The following is a 19,359-nucleotide window of genomic DNA, read 5'->3' on the forward strand; positions in this document are numbered from 1 at the left end:
TTCTATTTCTACATAGCTATTTTCGTCTCTATTCATTTCTAGTTCTACATTTGTCTCTATTTATTTCTATTTCTACATAACTATTTTCTGCTCTATTCATTTCTGTTTCTACACAACTATTTTCGTCTCTATTCATTTCTATTTCTATGCTAAATTCCATGCTAAAATCGTTGAATATTATAACAAGTCCTACTGTTTGTTTCGTCTCTATTCGTTTCTATTTCTACATAACTATTTTCGTCTCTACTCATTTCTATTTCTACACAGCTATTTTCGTCTCTATTCATTTCTAGTTCTACATTTGTCTCTATTTATTTCTATTTCTACATAACTATTTTCGTCTCTATTCATTTCTGTTTCTACACAACTATTTTCGTCTCTATTCATTTCTATTTCTATGCTAAATTCCATGCTAAATTCGTTGAATATTATAACAAGTCCTACTGTTTGTTTCGTCTCTATTCATTTCTATTTCTACACAACTATTTTCGTCTCTATTCATTTCTATTTCTATGCTAAATTCCATGCTAAAATCGTTGAATATTATAACAAGTCCTACTGTTTGTTTTGTCTCTATTCATTTCTATTTCTACATAACTATTTTCGTATCTACTCATTTCTATTTCTACATAACTAATTTCGTCTCTATTCATTTCTAGTTCTACATTTGTCTCTATTTATTTCTATTTCTACATAACTATTTTCGTCTCTATTCATTTCTATTTTTACACAACTATTTTCGTCTCTATTCATTTCTATTTTTATGCTAAATTCCATGCTAAAATCGTTGAATATTATAACAAGTCCTACTGTTTGTTTTGTCTCGATTCATTTCTATTTCTACATAACTATTTTCGTCTCTACTCATTTCTATTTCTACATAACTATTTTCGTCTCTATTCATTTCTAGTTCTACATTTGTCTCTATTTATTTCTATTTCTACATAACTATTTTCTTCTCTGTTCATTTCTATTTCTACACAACTATTTTCTTCTCTATTCATTTCTATTTCTATGCTAAATTCCATGCTAAAATCGTTGAATATTATAACAAGTCCTACTGTTTGTTTCGTCTCTATTCATTTCTATTTCTACATAACTATTTTCGTCTCTACTCATTTCTATTTCTACATAGCTATTTTCGTCTCTATTCATTTCTAGTTCTACATTTGTCTCTATTTATTTCTATTTGTACATAACTATTTTCTTCTCTATTCATTTCTATTTCTACACAACTATTTTCGTCTCTATTCATTTCTATTTCTATGCTAAATTCCATGCTAAAATCGTTGAATATTATAACAAGTCCTACTGTTTATTTTGTCTCTATTCATTTCTATTTCTACATAACTATTTTCGTCTCTACTCATTTCTATTTCTACATAACTATTTTCGTCTCTATTCATTTCTAGTTCTACATTTGTCTCTATTTATTTCTATTTCTACATAACTATTTTCGTCTTTATTCATTTCTATTTCTACACAACTATTTTCGTCTCTATTCATTTCTATTTCTACATAACTAATTTCGTCTCTATTCATTTCTAGTTCTACATTTGTCTCTATTTATTTCTATTTCTACATAACTATTTTCGTCTCTATTCATTTCTATTTCTACACAACTATTTTCGTCTCTATTCATTTCTATTTCTATGCTAAATTCCATGCTAAAATCGTTGAATATTATAACAAGTCCTACTGTTTGTTTTGTCTCTATTCATTTCTATTTCTACATAACTATTTTCGTCTCTACTCATTTCTATTTCTACATAACTAATTTCGTCTCTATTCATTTCTAGTTCTACATTTGTCTCTATTTATTTCTATTTCTACATAACTATTTTCTTCTCTATTCATTTCTATTTCTACACAACTATTTTCGTCTCTATTCATTTCTATTTCTATGCTAAATTCCATGCTAAAATCGTTGAATATTATAACAAGTCCTACTGTTTGTTTTGTCTCTATTCATTTCTATTTCTACATAACTATTTTCGTCTCTACTCATTTCTATTTCTACATAACTAATTTCGTCTCTATTCATTTCTAGTTCTACATTTGTCTCTATTTATTTCTATTTCTACATAACTATTTTCGTCTCTATTCATTTCTATTTCTACACAACTATTTTCGTCTCTATTCATTTCTATTTTTATGCTAAATTCCATGCTAAAATCGTTGAATTTTATAACAAGTCCTACTGTTTGTTTTGTCTCTATTCATTTCTATTTCTACATAACTAATTTCGTCTCTACTCATTTCTATTTCTACATAACTATTTTCGTCTCTATTCATTTCTAGTTCTACATTTGTCTCTATTTATTTCTATTTCTACATAACTATTTTCGTCTCTATTCATTTCTAGTTCTACATTTGTCTCTATTTATTTCTATTTCTACATAACTATTTTCTTCTCTATTCATTTCTATTTCTACACAACTATTTTCGTCTCTATTCATTTCTATTTCTATGCTAAATTCCATGCTAAAATCGTTGAATATTATAACAAGTCCTACTGTTTGTTTTGTCTCTATTCATTTCTATTTCTACATAACTATTTTCGTATCTACTCATTTCTATTTCTACATAACTAATTTCGTCTCTATTCATTTCTAGTTCTACATTTGTCTCTATTTATTTCTATTTCTACATAACTATTTTCGTCTCTATTCATTTCTATTTCTACACAACTATTTTCGTCTCTATTCATTTCTATTTTTATGCTAAATTCCATGCTAAAATCGTTGAATATTATAACAAGTCCTACTGTTTGTTTTGTCTCTATTCATTTCTATTTCTACATAACTATTTTCGTCTCTACTCATTTCTATTTCTACATAGCTATTTTCGTCTCTATTCATTTCTAGTTCTACATTTGTCTCTATTTATTTCTATTTCTACATAACTATTTTCTGCTCTATTCATTTCTGTTTCTACACAACTATTTTCGTCTCTATTCATTTCTATTTCTATGCTAAATTCCATGCTAAAATCGTTGAATATTATAACAAGTCCTACTGTTTGTTTCGTCTCTATTCGTTTCTATTTCTACATAACTATTTTCGTCTCTACTCATTTCTATTTCTACACAGCTATTTTCGTCTCTATTCATTTCTAGTTCTACATTTGTCTCTATTTATTTCTATTTCTACATAACTATTTTCGTCTCTATTCATTTCTGTTTCTACACAACTATTTTCGTCTCTATTCATTTCTATTTCTACACAACTATTTTCGTCTCTATTCATTTCTATTTCTATGCTAAATTCCATGCTAAAATCGTTGAATATTATAACAAGTCCTACTGTTTGTTTTGTCTCTATTCATTTCTATTTCTACATAACTATTTTCGTATCTACTCATTTCTATTTCTACATAACTAATTTCGTCTCTATTCATTTCTAGTTCTACATTTGTCTCTATTTATTTCTATTTCTACATAACTATTTTCGTCTCTATTCATTTCTATTTTTACACAACTATTTTCGTCTCTATTCATTTCTATTTTTATGCTAAATTCCATGCTAAAATCGTTGAATATTATAACAAGTCCTACTGTTTGTTTTGTCTCGATTCATTTCTATTTCTACATAACTATTTTCGTCTCTACTCATTTCTATTTCTACATAACTATTTTCGTCTCTATTCATTTCTAGTTCTACATTTGTCTCTATTTATTTCTATTTCTACATAACTATTTTCTTCTCTGTTCATTTCTATTTCTACACAACTATTTTCTTCTCTATTCATTTCTATTTCTATGCTAAATTCCATGCTAAAATCGTTGAATATTATAACAAGTCCTACTGTTTGTTTCGTCTCTATTCATTTCTATTTCTACATAACTATTTTCGTCTCTACTCATTTCTATTTCTACATAGCTATTTTCGTCTCTATTCATTTCTAGTTCTACATTTGTCTCTATTTATTTCTATTTGTACATAACTATTTTCTTCTCTATTCATTTCTATTTCTACACAACTATTTTCGTCTCTATTCATTTCTATTTCTATGCTAAATTCCATGCTAAAATCGTTGAATATTATAACAAGTCCTACTGTTTGTTTTGTCTCTATTCATTTCTATTTCTACATAACTATTTTCGTCTCTACTCATTTCTATTTCTACATAACTAATTTCGTCTCTATTCATTTCTAGTTCTACATTTGTCTCTATTTATTTCTATTTCTACATAACTATTTTCGTCTCTATTCATTTCTATTTCTACACAACTATTTTCGTCTCTATTCATTTCTATTTTTATGCTAAATTCCATGCTAAAATCGTTGAATTTTATAACAAGTCCTACTGTTTGTTTTGTCTCTATTTATTTCTATTTCTACATAACTATTTTCGTCTCTACTCATTTCTATTTCTACATAACTATTTTCGTCTCTATTCATTTCTAGTTCTACATTTGTCTCTATTTATTTCTATTTCTACATAACTATTTTCGTCTCTATTCATTTCTATTTCTACACAACTATTTTCGTCTCTATTCATTTCTATTTTTATGCTAAATACCATGCTAAAATCGTTGAATTTTATAACAAGTCCTACTGTTTGTTTTGTCTCTATTCATTTCTATTTCTACATAACTATTTTCGTCTCTACTCATTTCTATTTCTACATAACTATTTTCGTCTCTATTCATTTCTAGTTCTACATTTGTCTCAATTTATTTCTATTTCTACATAACTATTTTCGTCTCTATTCATTTCTATTTCTACACAACTATTTTCGTCTCTATTCATTTCTATTTCTACACAACTATTTTCGTCTCTATTCATTTCTATTTCTATGCTAAATTCCATGCTAAAATCGTTGAATATTATAACAAGTCCTACTGTTTGTTTTGTCTCTATTCATTTCTATTTCTACATAACTATTTTCGTCTCTACTCATTTCTATTTCTACATAACTATTTTCGTCTCTATTCATTTCTAGTTCTACATTTGTCTCTATTTATTTCTATTTCTACATAACTATTTTCGTCTTTATTCATTTCTATTTCTACACAACTATTTTCGTCTCTCTTCATTTCTATTTCTATGCTAAATTCCATGCTAAAATCGTTGAATATTATAACAAGTCCTACTGTTTGTTTTGTCTCTATTCATTTCTATTTCTACATAACTATTTTCGTCTCTACTCATTTCTATTTCTACATAACTATTTTCGTCTCTATTCACTTCTAGTTCTACATTTGTCTCTATTTATTTCTATTTCTACATAACTATTTTCGTCTCTATTCATTTCTATTTCTACACAACTATTTTCGTCTCTATTCATTTCTATTTCTATGCTAAATTCCATGCTAAAATTGTTGAATATTATAACAAGTCCTACTGTTTGTTTTGTCTCTATTCATTTCTATTTCTACATAACTATTTTCGTCTCTACTCATTTCTATTTCTACATAACTATTTTCGTCTCTATTTATTTCTAGTTCTACATTTGTCTCAATTTATTTCTATTTCTACATAACTATTTTCGTCTCTATTCATTTCTATTTCTACACAACTATTTTCGTCTCTATTCATTTCTATTTCTATGCTAAATTCCATGCTAAAATCGTTGAATATTATAACAAGTCCTACTGTTTGTTTTGTCTCTATTCATTTCTATTTCTACATAACTATTTTCGTCTCTACTCATTTCTATTTCTACATAACTATTTTCGTCTCTATTCATTTCTAGTTCTACATTTGTCTCTATTTATTTCTATTTCTACATAACTATTTTCGTCTTTATTCATTTCTATTTCTACACAACTATTTTCGTCTCTATTCATTTCTATTTCTACATAACTAATTTCGTCTCTATTCATTTCTAGTTCTACATTTGTCTCTATTTATTTCTATTTCTACATAACTATTTTCGTCTCTATTCATTTCTATTTCTACACAACTATTTTCGTCTCTATTCATTTCTATTTCTATGCTAAATTCCATGCTAAAATCGTTGAATATTATAACAAGTCCTACTGTTTGTTTTGTCTCTATTCATTTCTATTTCTACATAACTATTTTCGTCTCTACTCATTTCTATTTCTACATAACTAATTTCGTCTCTATTCATTTCTAGTTCTACATTTGTCTCTATTTATTTCTATTTCTACATAACTATTTTCTTCTCTATTCATTTCTATTTCTACACAACTATTTTCGTCTCTATTCATTTCTATTTCTATGCTAAATTCCATGCTAAAATCGTTGAATATTATAACAAGTCCTACTGTTTGTTTTGTCTCTATTCATTTCTATTTCTACATAACTATTTTCGTCTCTACTCATTTCTATTTCTACATAACTAATTTCGTCTCTATTCATTTCTAGTTCTACATTTGTCTCTATTTATTTCTATTTCTACATAACTATTTTCGTCTCTATTCATTTCTATTTCTACACAACTATTTTCGTCTCTATTCATTTCTATTTTTATGCTAAATTCCATGCTAAAATCGTTGAATTTTATAACAAGTCCTACTGTTTGTTTTGTCTCTATTCATTTCTATTTCTACATAACTAATTTCGTCTCTACTCATTTCTATTTCTACATAACTATTTTCGTCTCTATTCATTTCTAGTTCTACATTTGTCTCTATTTATTTCTATTTCTACATAACTATTTTCGTCTCTATTCATTTCTAGTTCTACATTTGTCTCTATTTATTTCTATTTCTACATAACTATTTTCTTCTCTATTCATTTCTATTTCTACACAACTATTTTCGTCTCTATTCATTTCTATTTCTATGCTAAATTCCATGCTAAAATCGTTGAATATTATAACAAGTCCTACTGTTTGTTTTGTCTCTATTCATTTCTATTTCTACATAACTATTTTCGTATCTACTCATTTCTATTTCTACATAACTAATTTCGTCTCTATTCATTTCTAGTTCTACATTTGTCTCAATTTATTTCTATTTCTACATAACTATTTTCGTCTCTATTCATTTCTATTTCTACACAACTATTTTCGTCTCTATTCATTTCTATTTTTATGCTAAATTCCATGCTAAAATCGTTGAATATTATAACAAGTCCTACTGTTTGTTTTGTCTCTATTCATTTCTATTTCTACATAACTATTTTCGTCTCTACTCATTTCTATTTCTACATAGCTATTTTCGTCTCTATTCACTTCTAGTTCTACATTTGTCTCTATTTATTTCTATTTCTACATAACTATTTTCGTCTCTATTCATTTCTATTTCTACACAACTATTTTCGTCTCTATTCATTTCTATTTCTATGCTAAATTCCATGCTAAAATCGTTGAATATTATAACAAGTCCTACTGTTTGTTTCGTCTCTATTCATTTCTATTTCTACATAACTATTTTCGTCTCTACTCATTTCTATTTCTACACAGCTATTTTCGTCTCTATTCATTTCTAGTTCTACATTTGTCTCTATTTATTTCTATTTCTACATAACTATTTTCTTCTCTATTCATTTCTATTTCTACACAACTATTTTCGTCTCTATTCATTTCTATTTCTATGCTAAATTCCATGCTAAAATCGTTGAATATTATAACAAGTCCTACTGTTTCTTTTGTCTCTATTCATTTCTATTTCTACATAACTATTTTCGTATCTACTCATTTCTATTTCTACATAACTATTTTCGTCTCTATTCATTTCTAGTTCTACATTTGTCTCAATTTATTTCTATTTCTACATAACTATTTTCGTCTCTATTCATTTCTATTTCTACACAACTATTTTCGTCTCTATTCATTTCTATTTCTATGCTAAATTCCATGCTAAAATCGTTGAATATTATAACAAGTCCTACTGTTTGTTTCGTCTCTATTCATTTCTATTTCTACATAACTATTTTCGTCTCTACTCATTTCTATTTCTACATAGCTATTTTCGTCTCTATTCATTTCTAGTTCTACATTTGTCTCTATTTATTTCTATTTCTACATAACTATTTTCGTCTCTATTCATTTCTATTTCTACACAACTATTTTTGTCTCTATTCATTTCTATTTTTATGCTAAATTCCATGCTAAAATCGTTGAATATTATAACAAGTCCTACTGTTTGTTTTGTCTCTATTCATTTCTATTTCTACATAACTATTTTCGTCTCTATTCATTTCTATTTCTACATAGCTATTTTCGTCTCTATTCATTTCTAGTTCTACATTTGTCTCTATTTATTTCTATTTCTACATAACTATTTTCTTCTCTATTCATTTCTATTTCTACACAACTATTTTCGTCTCTATTCATTTCTATTTCTATGCTAAATTCCATGCTAAAATCGTTGAATATTATAACAAGTCCTACTATTTGTTTCGTTTCTATTCATTTCTATTTCTACATAACTATTTTCGTCTCTATTCATTTCTATTTCTACATAGCTATTTTCGTCTCTATTCATTTCTAGTTCTACACAACTATTTTCGTCTCTATTCATTTCTATTTCTATGCTAAATTCCATGCTAAAATCGTTGAATATTATAACAAGTCCTACTGTTTGTTTTGTCTCTATTCATTTCTATTTCTACATAACTATTTTCGTATCTACTCATTTCTATTTCTACATAACTAATTTCGTCTCTATTCATTTCTAGTTCTACATTTGTCTCAATTTATTTCTATTTCTACATAACTATTTTCGTCTCTATTCATTTCTATTTCTACACAACTATTTTCGTCTCTATTCATTTCTATTTCTATGCTAAATTAAATGCTAAAATCGTTGAATATTATAACAAGTCCTACTGTTTGTTTTGCTCTATTCATTTCTATTTCTACATAACTATTTTCGTCTCTACTCATTTCTATTTCTACATAACTATTTTCGTCTCTATTCATTTCTAGTTCTACATTTGTCTCTATTTATTTCTATTTCTACATAACTATTTTCGTCTTTATTCATTTCTATTTCTACACAACTATTTTCGTCTCTATTCATTTCTATTTCTATGCTAAATTCCATGCTAAAATCGTTGAATATTATAACAAGTCCTACTGTTTGTTTTGTCTCTATTCATTTCTATTTCTACATAACTATTTTCGTCTCTACTCATTTCTTTTTCTACATAACTATTTTCGTCTCTATTCATTTCTAGTTCTACATTTGTCTCTATTTATTTCTATTTCTACATAACTATTTTCTTCTCTATTCATTTCTATTTCTACACAACTATTTTCGTCTCTATTCATTTCTATTTCTATGCTAAATTCCATGCTAAAATCGTTGAATATTATAACAAGTCCTACTGTTTGTTTCGTCTCTATTCATTTCTATTTCTACATAACTATTTTCGTCTCTACTCATTTCTATTTCTACATAGCTATTTTCGTCTCTATTCATTTCTAGTTCTACATTTGTCTCTATTTATTTCTATTTCTACATAACTATTTTCTTCTCTATTCATTTCTATTTCTACACAACTATTTTCGTCTCTATTCATTTCTATTTCTATGCTAAATTCCATGCTAAAATCGTTGAATATTATAACAAGTCCTACTGTTTGTTTTGTCTCTATTCATTTCTATTTCTACATAACTATTTTCGTATCTACTCATTTCTATTTCTACATAACTAATTTCGTCTCTATTCATTTCTAGTTCTACATTTGTCTCTATTTATTTCTATTTCTACATAACTATTTTCGTCTCTATTCATTTCTATTTCTACACAACTATTTTCGTCTCTATTCATTTCTATTTTTATGCTAAATTCCATGCTAAAATCGTTGAATATTATAACAAGTCCTACTGTTTGTTTTGTCTCTATTCATTTCTATTTCTACATAACTATTTTCGTCTCTACTCATTTCTAGTTCTACATTTGTCTCTATTTATTTCTATTTCTACATAACTATTTTCTTCTCTATTCATTTCTATTTCTACACAACTATTTTCGTCTCTATTCATTTCTATTTCTATGCTAAATTCCATGCTAAAATCGTTGAATATTATAACAAGTCCTACTGTTTGTTTCGTCTCTATTCATTTCTATTTCTACATAACTATTTTCGTCTCTACTCATTTCTATTTCTACACAGCTATTTTCGTCTCTATTCATTTCTAGTTCTACATTTGTCTCTATTTATTTCTATTTCTACATAACTATTTTCTTCTCTATTCATTTCTATTTCTACACAACTATTTTCGTCTCTATTCATTTCTATTTCTATGCTAAATTCCATGCTAAAATCGTTGAATATTATAACAAGTCCTACTGTTTGTTTTGTCTCTATTCATTTCTATTTCTACATAACTATTTTCGTATCTACTCATTTCTATTTCTACATAACTATTTTCGTCTCTATTCATTTCTAGTTCTACATTTGTCTCAATTTATTTCTATTTCTACATAACTATTTTCGTCTCTATTCATTTCTATTTCTACACAACTATTTTCGTCTCTATTCATTTCTATTTCTATGCTAAATTCTATGCTAAAATCGTTGAATATTATAACAAGTCCTACTCTTTGTTTTGTCTCTATTCATTTCTATTTCTACATAACTATTTTCGTCTCTACTCATTTCTATTTCTACATAACTATTTTCGTCTCTATTCACTTCTAGTTCTACATTTGTCTCTATTTATTTCTATTTCTACATAACTATTTTCGTCTCTATTCATTTCTATTTCTACACAACTATTTTCGTCTCTATTCATTTCTATTTCTATGCTAAATTCCATGCTAAAATTGTTGAATATTATAACAAGTCCTACTGTTTGTTTTGTCTCTATTCATTTCTATTTCTACATAACTATTTTCGTCTCTACTCATTTCTATTTCTACATAACTATTTTCGTCTCTATTCATTTCTAGTTCTACATTTGTCTCTATTTATTTCTATTTCTACATAACTATTTTCTTCTCTATTCATTTCTATTTCTACACAACTATTTTCGTCTCTATTCATTTCTATTTCTATGCTAAATTCCATGCTAAAATCGTTGAATATTATAACAAGTCCTACTGTTTGTTTCGTCTCTATTCATTTCTATTTCTACATAACTATTTTCGTCTCTACTCATTTCTATTTCTACATAGCTATTTTCGTCTCTATTCATTTCTAGTTCTACATTTGCCTCTATTTATTTCTATTTCTACATAACTATTTTCTTCTCTATTCATTTCTATTTCTACACAACTATTTTCGTCTCTATTCATTTCTATTTCTATGCTAAATTCCATGCTAAAATCGTTGAATATTATAACAAGTCCTACTGTTTGTTTTGTCTCTATTCATTTCTATTTCTACATAACTATTTTCGTATCTACTCATTTCTATTTCTACATAACTAATTTCGTCTCTATTCATTTCTAGTTCTACATTTGTCTCTATTTATTTCTATTTCTACATAACTATTTTCGTCTCTATTCATTTCTATTTCTACACAACTATTTTCGTCTCTATTCATTTCTATTTTTATGCTAAATTCCATGCTAAAATCGTTGAATATTATAACAAGTCCTACTGTTTGTTTTGTCTCTATTCATTTCTATTTCTACATAACTATTTTCGTATCTACTCATTTCTATTTCTACATAACTAATTTCGACTCTATTCATTTCTAGTTCTACATTTGTCTCTATTTATTTCTGTTTCTACATAACTATTTTCTTCTCTATTCATTTCTATTTCTACACAACTATTTTCGTCTCTATTCATTTCTATTTCTATGCTAAATTCCATGCTAAAATCGTTGAATATTATAACAAGTCCTACTGTTTGTTTCGTTTCTATTCATTTCTATTTCTACATAACTATTTTCGTCTCTATTCATTTCTATTTCTACATAGCTATTTTCGTCTCTATTCATTTCTAGTTCTACACAACTATTTTCGTCTCTATTCATTTCTATTTCTATGCTAAATTCCATGCTAAAATCGTTGAATATTATAACAAGTCCTACTGTTTGTTTTGTCTCTATTCATTTCTATTTCTACATAACTATTTTCGTATCTACTCATTTCTATTTCTACATAACTAATTTCGTCTCTATTCATTTCTAGTTCTACATTTGTCTCAATTTATTTCTATTTCTACATAACTATTTTCGTCTCTATTCATTTCTATTTCTACACAACTATTTTCGTCTCTATTCATTTCTATTTCTATGCTAAATTAAATGCTAAAATCGTTGAATATTATAACAAGTCCTACTGTTTGTTTTGCTCTATTCATTTCTATTTGTACATAACTATTTTCGTCTCTACTCATTTCTATTTCTACATAACTATTTTCGTCTCTATTCATTTCTAGTTCTACATTTGTCTCTATTTATTTCTATTTCTACATAACTATTTTCGTCTTTATTCATTTCTATTTCTACACAACTATTTTCGTCTCTATTCATTTCTATTTCTATGCTAAATTCCATGCTAAAATCGTTGAATATTATAACAAGTCCTACTGTTTGTTTTGTCTCTATTCATTTCTATTTCTACATAACTATTTTCGTCTCTACTCATTTCTTTTTCTACATAACTATTTTCGTCTCTATTCATTTCTAGTTCTACATTTGTCTCTATTTATTTCTATTTCTACATAACTATTTTCTTCTCTATTCATTTCTATTTCTACACAACTATTTTCGTCTCTATTCATTTCTATTTCTATGCTAAATTCCATGCTAAAATCGTTGAATATTATAACAAGTCCTACTGTTTGTTTCGTCTCTATTCATTTCTATTTCTACATAACTATTTTCGTCTCTACTCATTTCTATTTCTACATAGCTATTTTCGTCTCTATTCATTTCTAGTTCTACATTTGTCTCTATTTATTTCTATTTCTACATAACTATTTTCTTCTCTATTCATTTCTATTTCTACACAACTATTTTCGTCTCTATTCATTTCTATTTCTATGCTAAATTCCATGCTAAAATCGTTGAATATTATAACAAGTCCTACTGTTTGTTTTGTCTCTATTCATTTCTATTTCTACATAACTATTTTCGTATCTACTCATTTCTATTTCTACATAACTAATTTCGTCTCTATTCATTTCTAGTTCTACATTTGTCTCTATTTATTTCTATTTCTACATAACTATTTTCGTCTCTATTCATTTCTATTTCTACACAACTATTTTCGTCTCTATTCATTTCTATTTTTATGCTAAATTCCATGCTAAAATCGTTGAATATTATAACAAGTCCTACTGTTTGTTTTGTCTCTATTCATTTCTATTTCTACATAACTATTTTCGTCTCTACTCATTTCTAGTTCTACATTTGTCTCTATTTATTTCTATTTCTACATAACTATTTTCTTCTCTATTCATTTCTATTTCTACACAACTATTTTCGTCTCTATTCATTTCTATTTCTATGCTAAATTCCATGCTAAAATCGTTGAATATTATAACAAGTCCTACTGTTTGTTTCGTCTCTATTCATTTCTATTTCTACATAACTATTTTCGTCTCTACTCATTTCTATTTCTACACAGCTATTTTCGTCTCTATTCATTTCTAGTTCTACATTTGTCTCTATTTATTTCTATTTCTACATAACTATTTTCTTCTCTATTCATTTCTATTTCTACACAACTATTTTCGTCTCTATTCATTTCTATTTCTATGCTAAATTCCATGCTAAAATCGTTGAATATTATAACAAGTCCTACTGTTTGTTTTGTCTCTATTCATTTCTATTTCTACATAACTATTTTCGTATCTACTCATTTCTATTTCTACATAACTATTTTCGTCTCTATTCATTTCTAGTTCTACATTTGTCTCAATTTATTTCTATTTCTACATAACTATTTTCGTCTCTATTCATTTCTATTTCTACACAACTATTTTCGTCTCTATTCATTTCTATTTCTATGCTAAATTCTATGCTAAAATCGTTGAATATTATAACAAGTCCTACTCTTTGTTTTGTCTCTATTCATTTCTATTTCTACATAATTATTTTCGTCTCTACTCATTTCTATTTCTACATAACTATTTTCGTCTCTATTCACTTCTAGTTCTACATTTGTCTCTATTTATTTCTATTTCTACATAACTATTTTCGTCTCTATTCATTTCTATTTCTACACAACTATTTTCGTCTCTATTCATTTCTATTTCTATGCTAAATTCCATGCTAAAATTGTTGAATATTATAACAAGTCCTACTGTTTGTTTTGTCTCTATTCATTTCTATTTCTACATAACTATTTTCGTCTCTACTCATTTCTATTTCTACATAACTATTTTCGTCTCTATTCATTTCTAGTTCTACATTTGTCTCTATTTATTTCTATTTCTACATAACTATTTTCTTCTCTATTCATTTCTATTTCTACACAACTATTTTCGTCTCTATTCATTTCTATTTCTATGCTAAATTCCATGCTAAAATCGTTGAATATTATAACAAGTCCTACTGTTTGTTTCGTCTCTATTCATTTCTATTTCTACATAACTATTTTCGTCTCTACTCATTTCTATTTCTACATAGCTATTTTCGTCTCTATTCATTTCTAGTTCTACATTTGCCTCTATTTATTTCTATTTCTACATAACTATTTTCTTCTCTATTCATTTCTATTTCTACACAACTATTTTCGTCTCTATTCATTTCTATTTCTATGCTAAATTCCATGCTAAAATCGTTGAATATTATAACAAGTCCTACTGTTTGTTTTGTCTCTATTCATTTCTATTTCTACATAACTATTTTCGTATCTACTCATTTCTATTTCTACATAACTAATTTCGTCTCTATTCATTTCTAGTTCTACATTTGTCTCTATTTATTTCTATTTCTACATAACTATTTTCGTCTCTATTCATTTCTATTTCTACACAACTATTTTCGTCTCTATTCATTTCTATTTTTATGCTAAATTCCATGCTAAAATCGTTGAATATTATAACAAGTCCTACTGTTTGTTTTGTCTCTATTCATTTCTATTTCTACATAACTATTTTCGTCTCTACTCATTTCTATTTCTACATAGCTATTTTCGTCTCTATTCATTTCTAGTTCTACATTTGTCTCTATTTATTTCTATTTCTACATAACTATTTTCTTCTCTATTCATTTCTGTTTCTACACAACTATTTTCGTCTCTATTCATTTCTATTTCTATGCTAAATTCCATGCTAAAATCGTTGAATATTATAACAAGTCCTACTGTTTGTTTCGTCTCTATTCGTTTCTATTTCTACATAACTATTTTCGTCTCTACTCATTTCTATTTCTACACAGCTATTTTCGTCTCTATTCATTTCTAGTTCTACATTTGTCTCTATTTATTTCTATTTCTACATAACTATTTTCGTCTCTATTCATTTCTGTTTCTACACAACTATTTTCGTCTCTATTCATTTCTATTTCTATGCTAAATTCCATGCTAAAATCGTTGAATATTATAACAAGTCCTACTGTTTGTTTCGTCTCTATTCATTTCTATTTCTACACAACTATTTTCGTCTCTATTCATTTCTATTTCTATGCTAAATTCCATGCTAAAATCGTTGAATATTATAACAAGTCCTACTGTTTGTTTTGTGTCTATTCATTTCTATTTCTACATAACTATTTTCGTATCTACTCATTTCTATTTCTACATAACTAATTTCGTCTCTATTCATTTCTAGTTCTACATTTGTCTCTATTTATTTCTATTTCTACATAACTATTTTCGTCTCTATTCATTTCTATTTTTACACAACTATTTTCGTCTCTATTCATTTCTATTTTTATGCTAAATTCCATGCTAAAATCGTTGAATATTATAACAAGTCCTACTGTTTGTTTTGTCTCGATTCATTTCTATTTCTACATAACTATTTTCGTCTCTACTCATTTCTATTTCTACATAACTATTTTCGTCTCTATTCATTTCTAGTTCTACATTTGTCTCTATTTATTTCTATTTCTACATAACTATTTTCTTCTCTGTTCATTTCTATTTCTACACAACTATTTTCTTCTCTATTCATTTCTATTTCTATGCTAAATTCCATGCTAAAATCGTTGAATATTATAACAAGTCCTACTGTTTGTTTCGTCTCTATTCATTTCTATTTCTACATAACTATTTTCGTCTCTACTCATTTCTATTTCTACATAGCTATTTTCGTCTCTATTCATTTCTAGTTCTACATTTGTCTCTATTTATTTCTATTTGTACATAACTATTTTCTTCTCTATTCATTTCTATTTCTACACAACTATTTTCGTCTCTATTCATTTCTATTTCTATGCTAAATTCCATGCTAAAATCGTTGAATATTATAACAAGTCCTACTGTTTGTTTTGTCTCTATTCATTTCTATTTCTACATAACTATTTTCGTATCTACTCATTTCTATTTCTACATAACTAATTTCGTCTCTATTCATTTCTAGTTCTACATTTGTCTCTATTTATTTCTATTTCTACATAACTATTTTCGTCTCTATTCATTTCTATTTCTACACAACTATTTTCGTCTCTATTCATTTCTATTTTTATGCTAAATTCCATGCTAAAATCGTTGAATTTTATAACAAGTCCTACTGTTTGTTTTGTCTCTATTTATTTCTATTTCTACATAACTATTTTCGTCTCTACTCATTTCTATTTCTACATAACTATTTTCGTCTCTATTCATTTCTAGTTCTACATTTGTCTCTATTTATTTCTATTTCTACATAACTATTTTCGTCTCTATTCATTTCTATTTCTACACAACTATTTTCGTCTCTATTCATTTCTATTTTTATGCTAAATTCCATGCTAAAATCGTTGAATTTTATAACAAGTCCTACTGTTTGTTTTGTCTCTATTCATTTCTATTTCTACATAACTATTTTCGTCTCTACTCATTTCTATTTCTACATAACTATTTTCGTCTCTATTCATTTCTAGTTCTACATTTGTCTCAATTTATTTCTATTTCTACATAACTATTTTCGTCTCTATTCATTTCTATTTCTACACAACTATTTTCGTCTCTATTCATTTCTATTTCTACACAACTATTTTCGTCTCTATTCATTTCTATTTCTATGCTAAATTCCATGCTAAAATCGTTGAATATTATAACAAGTCCTACTGTTTGTTTTGTCTCTATTCATTTCTATTTCTACATAACTATTTTCGTCTCTACTCATTTCTATTTCTACATAACTATTTTCGTCTCTATTCATTTCTAGTTCTACATTTGTCTCTATTTATTTCTATTTCTACATAACTATTTTCGTCTTTATTCATTTCTATTTCTACACAACTATTTTCGTCTCTCTTCATTTCTATTTCTATGCTAAATTCCATGCTAAAATCGTTGAATATTATAACAAGTCCTACTGTTTGTTTCGTCTCTATTCATTTCTATTTCTACATAACTATTTTCGTCTCTACTCATTTCTATTTCTACATAGCTATTTTCGTCTCTATTCATTTCTAGTTCTACATTTGTCTCTATTTATTTCTATTTGTACATAACTATTTTCTTCTCTATTCATTTCTATTTCTACACAACTATTTTCGTCTCTATTCATTTCTATTTCTATGCTAAATTCCATGCTAAAATCGTTGAATATTATAACAAGTCCTACTGTTTGTTTTGTCTCTATTCATTTCTATTTCTACATAACTATTTTCGTCTCTACTCATTTCTATTTCTACATAACTAATTTCGTCTCTATTCATTTCTAGTTCTACATTTGTCTCTATTTATTTCTATTTCTACATAACTATTTTCGTCTCTATTCATTTCTATTTCTACACAACTATTTTCGTCTCTATTCATTTCTATTTTTATGCTAAATTCCATGCTAAAATCGTTGAATTTTATAACAAGTCCTACTGTTTGTTTTGTCTCTATTTATTTCTATTTCTACATAACTATTTTCGTCTCTACTCATTTCTATTTCTACATAACTATTTTCGTCTCTATTCATTTCTAGTTCTACATTTGTCTCTATTTATTTCTATTTCTACATAACTATTTTCGTCTCTATTCATTTCTATTTCTACACAACTATTTTCGTCTCTATTCATTTCTATTTTTATGCTAAATTCCATGCTAAAATCGTTGAATTTTATAACAAGTCCTACTGTTTGTTTTGTCTCTATTCATTTCTATTTCTACATAACTATTTTCGTCTCTACTCATTTCTATTTCTACATAACTATTTTCGTCTCTATTCATTTCTAGTTCTACATTTGTCTCAATTTATTTCTATTTCTACATAACTATTTTCGTCTCTATTCATTTCTATTTCTACACAACTATTTTCGTCTCTATTCATTTCTATTTCTACACAACTATTTTCGTCTCTATTCATTTCTATTTCTATGCTAAATTCCATGCTAAAATCGTTGAATATTATAACAAGTCCTACTGTTTGTTTTGTCTCTATTCATTTCTATTTCTACATAACTATTTTCGTCTCTACTCATTTCTATTTCTACATAGCTATTTTCGTCTCTATTCATTTCTAGTTCTACATTTGTCTCTATTTATTTCTATTTCTACATAACTATTTTCTTCTCTATTCATTTCTATTTCTACACAACTATTTTCGTCTCTATTCATTTCTATTTCTATGCTAAATTCCATGCTAAAATCGTTGAATATTATAACATGTCCTACTGTTTGTTTCGTCTCTATTCATTTCTATTTCTACATAACTATTTTCGTCTCTACTCATTTCTATTTCTACACAGCTATTTTCGTCTCTATTCATTTCTAGTTCTACATTTGTCTCTATTTATTTCTATTTCTACATAACTATTTTCTTCTCTATTCATTTCTATTTCTACACAACTATTTTCGTCTCTATTCATTTCTATTTCTATGCTAAATTCCATGCTAAAATCGTTGAATATTATAACAAGTCCTACTGTTTGTTTTGTCTCTATTCATTTCTATTTCTGCATAACTATTTTCGTATCTACTCATTTCTATTTCTACATAACTATTTTCGTCTCTATTCATTTCTAGTTCTACATTTGTCTCAATTTATTTCTATTTCTACATAACTATTTTCGTCTCTATTCATTTCTATTTCTACACAACTATTTTCGTCTCTATTCATTTCTATTTCTATGCTAAATTCCATGCTAAAATCGTTGAATATTATAACAAGTCCTACTGTTTGTTTCGTCTCTATTCATTTCTATTTCTACATAACTATTTTCGTCTCTACTCATTTCTATTTCTACATAGCTATTTTCGTCTCTATTCATTTCTAGTTCTACATTTGTCTCTATTTATTTCTATTTCTACATAACTATTTTCGTCTCTATTCATTTCTATTTCTACACAACTATTTTCGTCTCTATTCATTTCTATTTTTATGCTAAATTCCATGCTAAAATCGTTGAATATTATAACAAGTCCTACTGTTTGTTTTGTCTCTATTC

The sequence above is a fragment of the Stegodyphus dumicola genome, chromosome 10 (assembly GCF_044657685.1).
Source record: "Stegodyphus dumicola isolate Sdum_Otavi_A_Nest chromosome 10, ASM4465768v1".
Classification (NCBI taxonomy): Eukaryota; Metazoa; Arthropoda; class Arachnida; order Araneae; family Eresidae; genus Stegodyphus; species Stegodyphus dumicola.